The sequence below is a fragment of the Oryzias melastigma genome, unplaced genomic scaffold (genome assembly GCF_002922805.2).
Source record: "Oryzias melastigma strain HK-1 unplaced genomic scaffold, ASM292280v2 sc00329, whole genome shotgun sequence".
NCBI lineage: Eukaryota > Metazoa > Chordata > Actinopteri > Beloniformes > Adrianichthyidae > Oryzias > Oryzias melastigma.
The window spans coordinates 125,827-136,929 of NW_023416932.1; positions in this window are offsets into that span (position 1 = coordinate 125,827).

Genomic DNA, 11,103 nt, shown 5'->3' on the forward strand with positions numbered 1-11,103 from the left:
GTAAGGCGTTAAAAGTAGAACCGAAATAAAGTCTACTTAAGGAATAACGGTTGAATTCTTTTATTTCCTGTTCATCACAACATCCTTGGCCGGAAGAGCTCGGAGGAGAGGATCTAGGAAAGGGTGGGGGCCCGTCATAAAAAGGGCATCCGGTCTCCCTCCCTCTCGCGCAGGCAGGGAGGCACTCAGGAAGGATGACACCTCGCTTGGAATGCAGAGACTCGGAATCCCACAGGGGTTTTATATAAAGTTTATATCGATTTGATATCAAATTTATATCGAATTGATATAAAGTTTATATCGATTTGATATCAAATTTATATAAAGTTTATATCAAATTGATATAAAGTTTATATAAAGTTTATATCAAATTGATATCAAATTGTTACGTCATCACATCGGAATGTAGAGGTCAAAGGTCACCTGTCAAAATGAGTTTGATGGAAAGGACATACTATATCTCTCTCTCAGCTATGACTCAGAGACTCAGACCAATCGCTGAAGATGGGTTTCAGACGTTTGCAATATGGCGATAGCCGTTTCAGGAAGTGACGGTGAAAGCGGCGGCCTACTTTCAGGAGGAGTGGAGGTAATGCATTTCCAATGGGGGACCTTGTTAATGGTAAATGGCGTATACTTGTATAGTGCTTTCTACCCTCCTTCGAGGGCCCAAAGCGCTTCACAGTCACAGACACATTCACCCATTCATACACTGGTGGGGGCTCCGCTGCTGAACACTGGCGCCAACCTTCCACCAGAGGCAATTCGGGGTTCAGTGTCTTGCCCAAGGACACTTCGACACATGGGCGGGCAAGGCGGGAGTCGAACCTGCTCACTTCTGATCAGGAGTCGACCGCCCTACCACTTCCATGGCCACCCCTTCCATCGACGGAACAGCCCTCACCATATGAAGCACTCCGCTGATAAAATGTCCTCTGCTGTTCCCTCTGTCCCTCTGTGGCTCAAGAAGTCCAGTATTATTAGACTTTCTATGATTTCCTCTCAGGTTCAGGTGAATGCAGTCAGACAGCAGTGTGGGACAGAGGAAGCTGCTGAACATCAGCTGCTGCACTTCTGCTCTCACTCCACTAGATGGAGACATGGAGCTGCAGCAGCAAACACTCCATGATGGAGCAACATTTCACTCATTCAGTCACTTTGACAAACAAACAACAAACTTCCTGTTTCTACGATTCAGGAAACATGAAACAGATCAAGAACAACAGATACAAATCAAAGAATGAGGAGAAAAGAAAGAAAGACAGACATGACATCAGAGATGAGCTCACAGCTTTATTCCAACATAACGAGTCAGAAGTTCAGAAATGAAGGAGATCTCAGCACTGGGATGACTGGAAATGTAGAATATAATGAGTCTAATTTGATGAAGAACTTGACTCGTAAAGGAGCACCACCTTCATTATTGGAAGGACAAATTACTCAATGATAAAAAAATAAAATTTTATCTTAAAATTGATTAAAAGAGGAATATTAAATATCAATCTCGACACTTCAGGAAGTAAATTCTCTGCTGAAAAGACCCAATCACAAAGAACAAACTAGATGATATTTATATTTTTGATATTTATTAAGAGGTCAGCATAAAAAATATCTGCAAAAAGAACAGGTAAATTCAATTTTGTGTGTCTGTGTATGAAGATGTGTGGTAAAGTAATAAACTTCACATTCCAACAGAGTCTGCAGTCACTCCTTAAATGAGGGAATTGAAAGTGTTCTTTGAAGAGTTTTAGGTCAATCTCGGTTTCTGTAAATCCTTCATAGGAGTTGTTCAGTGTTTTCCTTACCAAGCAATAGTGTTCATGATGTAACTGATGTTCTGGGAGCTTCAGATCATATTTGGGTCTTTTAGCATCCAAAGGGAAGCCAGATTCACTTTGGATGTTACGCAACTCAGCACCAGAAGCCACGCCCACACAGAGGAATTTTTGGAAAAGGATGCTTCAGATCAACAGGAAAAATGGCTTTTTTGACATTTAAGATGTGGAATTTTTGTTAAAAATTTTACAGTCCTAATTAAAACCCCACTGGGAACCTTTAAAGAAAATTAAAAAAAATGTTGTAGAGGGACTTTAAGGTGTCATCTCAACACAATCTAAAATGAGATCCTTTCATTACACTTTCAGAAATTAAAGAAGTATTACAATCAAAGGATAGTGGCAAATCTCCAGGCCCTGACCGCTGCCTGGTTGAATTTGACAAAAAAAAAAAAAACTTTGGCCGATTAGCACCATTGATACTAGACGTTTTCAACTACTCGCTTGAACAAGACAATCTGCCGCCTATCCTCATGCAAACTTCAATTTCCCTAATTCTTAAAAAGGATAAAGATCCACTGAGCTGTGCTTCTTATATACCAATATCACTTCTCTCAGTAGATGTTCAAAGACTTGTAAAAATCCTGATTAGATTGTGTCCTGCTCCTTATTATTTCAGGATTTATTAAGGGAAGACACGCGTACTGGAACATAAGAAGACTTAAGTTAGAGTATGAGTGTCTGGAGGATTGGGGTTACCCAATCTGATGGGGTTCTACTGGGCATCTAATATGCATCAAATGTGACTTTGGTGGTTTAGTGAAGCAGCCTTTGTTCCTCATCACTATGTGCATTAGCATAAAGAACACTTCAGATAACTACTTCCTCTAACCCAGTAGTTGTTGGAACATTGTACATTTGGAGACAAATAAGATGATATTTTGGTTGGCATGCCGCCCCTTTACCGACACTGATCTGCAATAACCACTTATTCACCCCAGCAATGATGGACCCACAATTTTCAGCCCTAGAATGGAAGACTTATATATTAATACCATTTTTACCAGCTTCAATGAATGAATCTCTAAATGAAATCTCCACTAAACGGATTTCTTCCATTTCTTTCAACTCAGTCATTTTGTAAAAATGCTCACAGCTTCTTTCCCACAAATACCAGCCCCACATGGGGTTGACCCTCTGATAAAGGCTAATATCCTGTCAAGGGTCCATATCTGCTACTTCTATGGTATTATCTCCAAAAAGCAAATCCGTTCAAATCAAATCAGCTCTCTGGAGCTCTTTTTGCAGAGTTTGCAGTCTTATGGATTTCATCACATCACCAGCAGCCCATAACATCCANTTGACTCGGACTTGCAAAACAATGACTTGGTCCCACCTCTGTTAATTAATACAAGTTTACAGCAGATTACATTAAAGTAAGAAAAATAGTCAAAGCTATATCCCCAAAATCTTAAAGATAAATGGAGTAGAAGGACACAAACTTTTGATACCTTTGCCCACATTAGACATGCCTCAAGTGTTCTGGTTTCTGGATACATTTTACAAAGTTATTTCAGAAATACTAGAGGTCAGCTCAACTCTGACCCCACAATCAATTAAGGCCCAGGGGCCGAATCCGGCCCTCCGGGTAATTATATCCGGCCCTCCAGATCATTCTATTTTATTGCTATTAATGGTCTGATGTTATCTTGTGCTAATTTCTAACTTGTAAAATTCTCACAAAAATATTTTTATGCAGATTTGAATATTGAAAGTTATTTAAGGTTTAAGTTAGTTTATTCTGGAATAATATTTCTGCCTTTTTATTTTTCATAATTATGTTAAAAAGTTTTTCTTTTTTTTTCTTTTTTTTAATGGCATCATCAAATGTGATTCACCACTTCAAATCCATCTTCACACGACACGGCGTTCCAAAGCAGCTGGTGACAGATAACGGACCGCGATTCTCTGGAGCTCTTTCTGCAGAGTTTGCACAGTCTTATGGATTTCATCACATCATCAGCAGCCCATAATATCCACAAAGTAACGGTGAAGCTGAACGAGCAGTCCAGACCATAAAGATCTCCTGAAGAAAGCTGCTGATCCCTATCTCTCTGCTTGCATACAGATCTACTCCACTGCAGAATGGATCCAGCCTGCTCAGCTTCTCATGGGGAGGAGGCTTCCCACCATGGTGCCGACATTTCCAGCCCTACTAAAACCGGCTCTTCCAAACATGGAAGCTGTTTCCCAAAAGGAAGAAAGGAGGACGATGAAAGATACACAGCGGTACAACCAGCGTCATCGAGCACGGGATCTCCATCAACTCATTCCAGGACAAGAAGTATGGATACCAGATCTTGGATCAAGCGGAGCTGTTGTCAGCAGCCACACAACTCCACGCTCGTATGTGGTTGAAGGACCGTCGTCATCTGGTTACCATGATGACTTCACCTCAACAGAGAGGAATTGGTTCCAGAGTCTCTGATCCAGGACTCATCTGAACTGACATCCACCCGAGAACCAGGTCTGGGAGAGCTGTTGTGAAACCACTAGATTGGACTTATCGATGAGTTCAATAAGAAATAAGTAAAACAGATCGGTTAAAGTTTTCAGTGAAGTTGGTAAACAAAAATGCTAAAATGCTAATAATTTCATATAAATATCCATTTATATTTTGAATAGTTTTAACATTTAAAATCAAGAGGCGTCTCTCATGTAGAGAGATGAGTGTTATGATCCAATATAAATTTTTTGTCAATTGATCACATGAACTAGAAGCTATTGAGCTAAAATGCAAATATTTACTCATAAAAAATGAATGAAAAATACCAATAGTTTAACATTTTAAAATCAAGAGTCGTATTTCATGTAGAGAGATGAGTTTTATGATCCAACATTGATTTTGAGTAAATTATTCATATGACCCAGAAACTATTGAATTTAATTCTTACATTTGCATATAATCCTTTAAAATTCTAACAAACAAATCAAATCAAGAGGTGTGGAAGTGAAGTAGCATGATGTAACACTTGTGGGGCTGCTATAACCTGATTTTATTCTTCCACAAAGACAAAGAAATAACATAAACATGACCCTCATTTGCTTTTTGGCATAAGAGACATTTCCATGTCTCGTCCTCGTCATCCTCCATCTCCTCACTCGCCATGGACAGACAGGAGCAATGGAACCACCTGTTGCAGTCATCACACTGTATCTGTTTAGATGAAACATTTTATTCTCATTGGTTGTTTTGATTTACTTTTATGATTCGACACCTAAACATCATTCTAACTGTTTTGCAATCACTCACCCGTTGTATCATGGTAGGTCCTTGTCCTGGTGGCTTGAAGATGTCACACATTGTGCACGTGTTTTGTTCATCACAGACTTAAGTAAAGCAGCAGCGAGGCTCCTGATGAGTGCTGTCTGTCAGTCTTTATGCCTGTCTGTCTCTGTGCTTTTCTTCATCTTTGTTACTGTGCTTGCACTCATCTCTGTGGTTATTTCATAGTCAAGGTGCTACATGGCTCCTGTCACTGTCAGTATTCTTACTCATTGGGAGATTATATGCTTTAAAGACAATACTTCAAGATGAACATAAAAATGTCCAAACCAGCAAATTCCAGTGGTTACTGTTGACCAGCACAAATGATAGAATTGCTCCATAGTGGCTGAAGTTCACCTACAATTGAAACAATACAAATATACGAATGAAAATAACGACTAAATCCAAAATAAACATTTGAAGACAGAATGATAGTTTGATCATGGGAAAGGTATTTCTTTCTAATAGCAGTGTTAGTGTTGTACTTCAGAATTGTTTCTGATTTTTTCCTCAGGATTTAGTACATTTATATTTTAGTCAAATCCTTCATAGAAGGATTGTGCAATAGTCTTAAGTCGTACTCTTTTTCACACACAGAACTTTACCTTTCCTAAACTTTGATGAGGCAGATTTTTCCGCTCACCAAAGAGAATACAACCTGCTGTATAGTGGCTCAATAAATAGATCTTGTCCGTCACACTGAATGTGAGGGAAAAAGCATGAAGCAGGCCCTCCATAACCTGGTAGAAGCAGCAAATAGATGTTTGAGTTCATAATAATAAACAGGATGAAATATGACTTCCATCAGCTTTACTATGTCATTCTCATAATAATTCATACTATAATACTTCAGATAAAAACATCTATGACAGTAATAAAAGTACATTTGATGATCCATACCTCCCCATCAACCACTGGTGTGGCCTCAGTGTGCACAGCTCAGAGTGGTGATGAGGATGTTCTGCCCTTCATCTGTGAGGAATCACTGCAACAACCACCTCACAGTTCTTTTTCCACAGTAGTTTAACTGCAAATAGAGAGTGACAGCCGATGATGTTTGAAGTGCTCAGTCAGAATGTTAAGTCCAGCCTCTGTGTACAAATGTAGAGCAAATGGATCCATTTGTAGGTGCTGAAGGTAACCTTTAAATGATGCACGATTGCTGCTCTCGCCGATAACTTTGTGAGTGAGCTTTAGTTCCAGCATTACGTCGTTGTGAAGCCTTGAACTCTTCTTCAACTCTGAGGATATTTTCTTTAGAACATCCTTGGTCATGCTGCGAGTTATGTTGCCAGCTCTTAATGTATTTGTCAGCATGGCCTAATGGAAATTACTGACACCTTTGGTTACAGCTTTTGCTATTTTTCCTCGTAGCAGGAACTTCACTGGTCGAAATCTCCTTTGATTTTTCTGTGTGTAACCACATCAACGCAAATAACTTTAAAACTCATTTTTTATCTGCTGATTTTGGCTCTTTCCTCTTAGAGAAAAGGTAGACAGCTGTACATCCATCAAAAGTGCATCTTGCTTTTGCACTGAAATAAGGACATTTCTTTTTGTTCTGAGTCCTTTTTTCACATGCTGGTATTTCAATGAAAGTGAGCAACATGGGTTCTCTTTCAGAAACTCATGATACAGTGTGTCTGTCCATGGAGGTCTGAGTTTAGTCATGTTTAGGTTTAATTTTATCCCATATATTATATTTTCTAAAAAAATTATATAAACAAATTCATTTTTCTGCCATTGTAGCAAAATGTTTCCATACAGAAAAATCATCACACAATCCATTTCTCCTGTAAAATGAATCACCGAGCTGGGAGGAGCTGCTGTTTCAACATTACTGGAACAAACAGTGTGACATCATGTAGTAGTTAGGTAAAAATAAGCAAAATAAGTAGATCTTTGAACACCAACACACGGGATTAACCAAAGAAAATTAACACACTAATATTCATTAAAGCCAATGTTTTGCACCTTGTAGAGTAGCCGTCTTTCGCTTTGTCTCATCAATTTAGGCTTCAATGGAGTGNGTCATGTTTAGGTTTAATTTTATCCCATATATTATATTATCTAAAAAAATTATATAAACAAATTCATTTTTCTGCCATTGTAGCAAAATGTTTCCATACAGAAAAATGATCCCACAATCCATTTCTTCTGTAAAATGCATCACCGAGTTGGGAGGAGCTGCTGTTTCAACATGACTGGAACAAACAGTGTGACATTATGTAGTAGTTAGGCAAAAATAAGCAAAATAAGTAGGTCTGTGAACACCAACACACCTGATTAACCAAAGAAAATTAACACCTTAATATTCATTAAAGCCAATGTTTTGCACCTTGTAGAGCAGCCGTCTTTCGCTTTGTCTCATCAATTTAGGCTTCAATGGAGTGATTTAAAACACTTTACGGAGATTATGGAGTTTGGTAAAGTTAGAAAGATATTCACAGATTTTAACTTCCAGTTCAATAGTTCTTCAGACAAAAGGTTCAAATATGACAGCAAGTATCTCACTCGTCTTGTATCAACACAGAGAGTGACCTACTAATGCAGTTCAAAAGAAAAAGATTGTTTTTTCCCGTTTAATGAGAAGTGTTGTCTTCAGCTGCAGATGGAGAGACGGCTGCTAAGGGACCGTCTACAAAGTACAAGCTTCCAGAAAAGACCATTCTGTAAAAATCAATAATCTCTCAAAAACAAATAAATGTCGGCTTTATGTGAACTAGTGATGGAGATTTGTCACCATATTCATGCTACTATAAAGATTTTGGGCAAAAAGTCATTCTTTATTTATTTTATTATTTTGTTTTAATCATATTTTAATAGATATATAAAACACGATAAAGATGCTCAATAGCTCTGAGAATATTGAAGCTACAGTCACCAAACTTTCTGTACTGACTAATGATGAGTTTACTGTCCTACTACAACCAAGATTATGGTAGAAATTTTCTTAAAGAAATTTTTGTTTTACTTCCCTCATTTTCTAGAATTTTTTACAATTGAAATATGGATCATATTTGGTCTAAAATGCTCAATATGTCTGAAGATATTGAAAGTTTGGTGACTGTAGCTTCACAATCTTTAGAGCTATTAAGCATTTCAGGCCAAATATGATCCATATTTTGATTTAGAAAAATTCTGAAAAATAAAGTAAGAACATTTCTACCATAATCTTAGTTGTAGTAGGACAGTAAACTCATCATTAGTACAGAAAGTTTGGTGACTGTAGCTTCAATATCTTTAGAGCTATTAAGCATTTTAGACCCTTTTTTAACATATTTTGATTTTTAAACAATTCTAGAACATAAAGAGAGTAAATTTCTGCCATTGCTTCAATATTCAAAGAGTTATTGAGCATATTTTTCATGTTTTATATATCTATTAAAAATGGATGCATGCAGGAAATGAGCTCACCTGCACGGAGCACAGCTGTCCAGACTCCTCGTCTGTCCTCCCTCCAGATTATTGTCAGACAATGGGTGTAGTGGGCTTTCCTACTTTTGAGAAGACTAGTAGTGAGTAATGTCCAAATATCTGTGGGAACATTTATCTCAGAAATATGGCACATAAACCCCAATAATGGCTCGTCTCCCGTCAGCTTTTGCCCACATATCTGTGGTCTTCTTTCTCTGGCCTTTTTTGAAGCGCCCCGTACTTCATTTGTCAATCGTTACTGAAGATTCTTTTCCACATGCTGCAACCGCTGGTCTCCTAGCTGTCCTGAGTCTCAGCCAATCACATCCCTCGAGCGTCTGTTGTTTGGATTGCTCTATAATTGTGTTGTCCTTGAAATTGATAATAAAGAAATTTAAAAATAATTAATCTCAGGCCCACCCTTCTGATGCTTAGAAGCAACGTCACCTGTGTTTGTAGTTTCAGAATAAAAGCTCTGCGGTGCTCTAGTAAAAGGTATCTAATTCATGAACAAGTGGGACTGATGGAATGACATTAAAATGTATTTAAATATGTATTTATATATTACTAACATATTATTATTATATTTCTTCAACATTTATGATGGCTGCTGCTTCCATCTTATAAATATGAGCCCACATTTATCAAACTTTTCAGGTGATTTTTAAGTGCTAACATTTTATAGAATAGAATAGAAATACTTTATTCATCCCAAGCTGAGAAGTTAGAATGTTGCAGCGTTAGACATTTACAGAAGAAATTAAGATATATAAAGATAAGCAATATTTACAAGAGATAAGAGGGAATTATACGATAAAAACAAATAGTTTGTTACATGGAAACAGTGAGTTGAAGTGTTCTTAACCACAAACTGAGTTTAAATCTGGTTTCTATGAAAGAACTCTGATCTACTGTCTCAGAATCAGAACTTTGTTCAACAATAATGTCTACAGATGTGAGAATGTTCCTCAGTAACAGGTTGTGTTTGAACGGCTGCAGATTCTGCAGAAGATGCAGGAATGAAGGAGTGCTGCCCCCTGCTGGACAGCTTTCTGACAGCAACTCAGCAGTGAAGCTTCAGGATGGAGTCAGTTCCAACAGATCAGATCAACGTTCTGCTCTCTGCTAAAGAAGAACGTCTCCTTCTAAGAAGAATCCAGAGTTCATGATCACAAACATCAACTGAAGCCCAAATCAGAGCTGATCAGACTGCATGGAGCCAAAGAAAGACTTTTTCTGACTGAAAAGAGGAGAAAAGAAGAAGTCATCCACATGAAGCTTCAAGTCAGTGGAGAAAACTACCTGCTGAACAAAAGTACTCGAGTACTGAGGAAGAGTTTGAACGTCTGATTTATTGCTTAGAATAAAAAAAAATAAAATTCCTAAAAATAAATAATTAAGCTAAAGAAGAGAAAAACTACTCCTTCTTATGCTTTTTTTTATTTTTTATTAATATTCAATGATGTCATCAATATTTGTCATCATCTGCGTTAGCACATGGCTGCCAGCGCTCGGAAAATACATAGAAACATCAGTTTTATAACTTTAAAAAGTCATCTTTTAACAAAAAGTCTTGATTTACATTTAAAGATAAACTTTTCGGCTTAGAGCACACCCACATGAAGAAATGCATTTTTCCTCCGTGGGACAGCACAACACAGAACACCCTACTGGAGGAGGGACACACAGTCTGAAGTCACTACAGCTACCCCTAAAAAACAAGTTTGGACACCACTACAGCTCCAAATACCCCTACAATCAGAGGGGTGGGGGAAGAATTCAGATCTGGCCAACCTTTGGACATGTTTTCAAACTCTTTATCTTCTGCTGTTCATGGAGTCGTGTCTCTCTGTTCTTAGAAAGGAGAAATGTCCAGAGAACTTTTCCCATTTCCACTCCCTCCTTTCAGCTGCTGCCCACTGTTCCCCTCTGAATCAGGAGGGAGGAGCTCTCATCTGTTCTGCCCCCCATCTAGAAAGACATCAGCACCAACTGAACATTCCAAAGCTCTTTTCAACCCATTTCTACTGAGAATGAAGCAAACACATGAATATTAGAACAGCTTTAACAGGATGAGGGGAAGGCTAAAGATTAAAGTCTGTTTGTGAGTCAAAGATAAAATGAAGACAAAATCAATCTCAAACACAGTGTTGATTCAAAAGAGCATTTATTAGATCCAAACAGGCGGCAGGAATTTGACAGACAGCTTTCAGTTTGAACCTTTAGACACTAAGATGCAGTTCTGGAAACAGCCAGCATGTACCTCTTCTCCCAGCTGCTGAACATCTGAGTCCAACTGATGTTTCAGATCAACACTTAAAGTTAGAATAAGAAGATGAGGAGTATTGTGTACATTTTAACTAGTTTTAATGTGAAGACTATTTTAGCCAACAAGTATGTTTGTAATTATTGTGTGTGTGTGTAGACAGGCCCCGCCCATTCCACATTGGACCACAGACTCCTTCCTTCCCACCTGCAAAGAGAAATGAGAAGTGCAGAGATGAAGTTTTGTCTCTATCTGATGGTGGTGTGTCAGTCAGTGATGCAGCACAGCAGCAGAAAGAGCAGCAGGAGCTTCAGTTC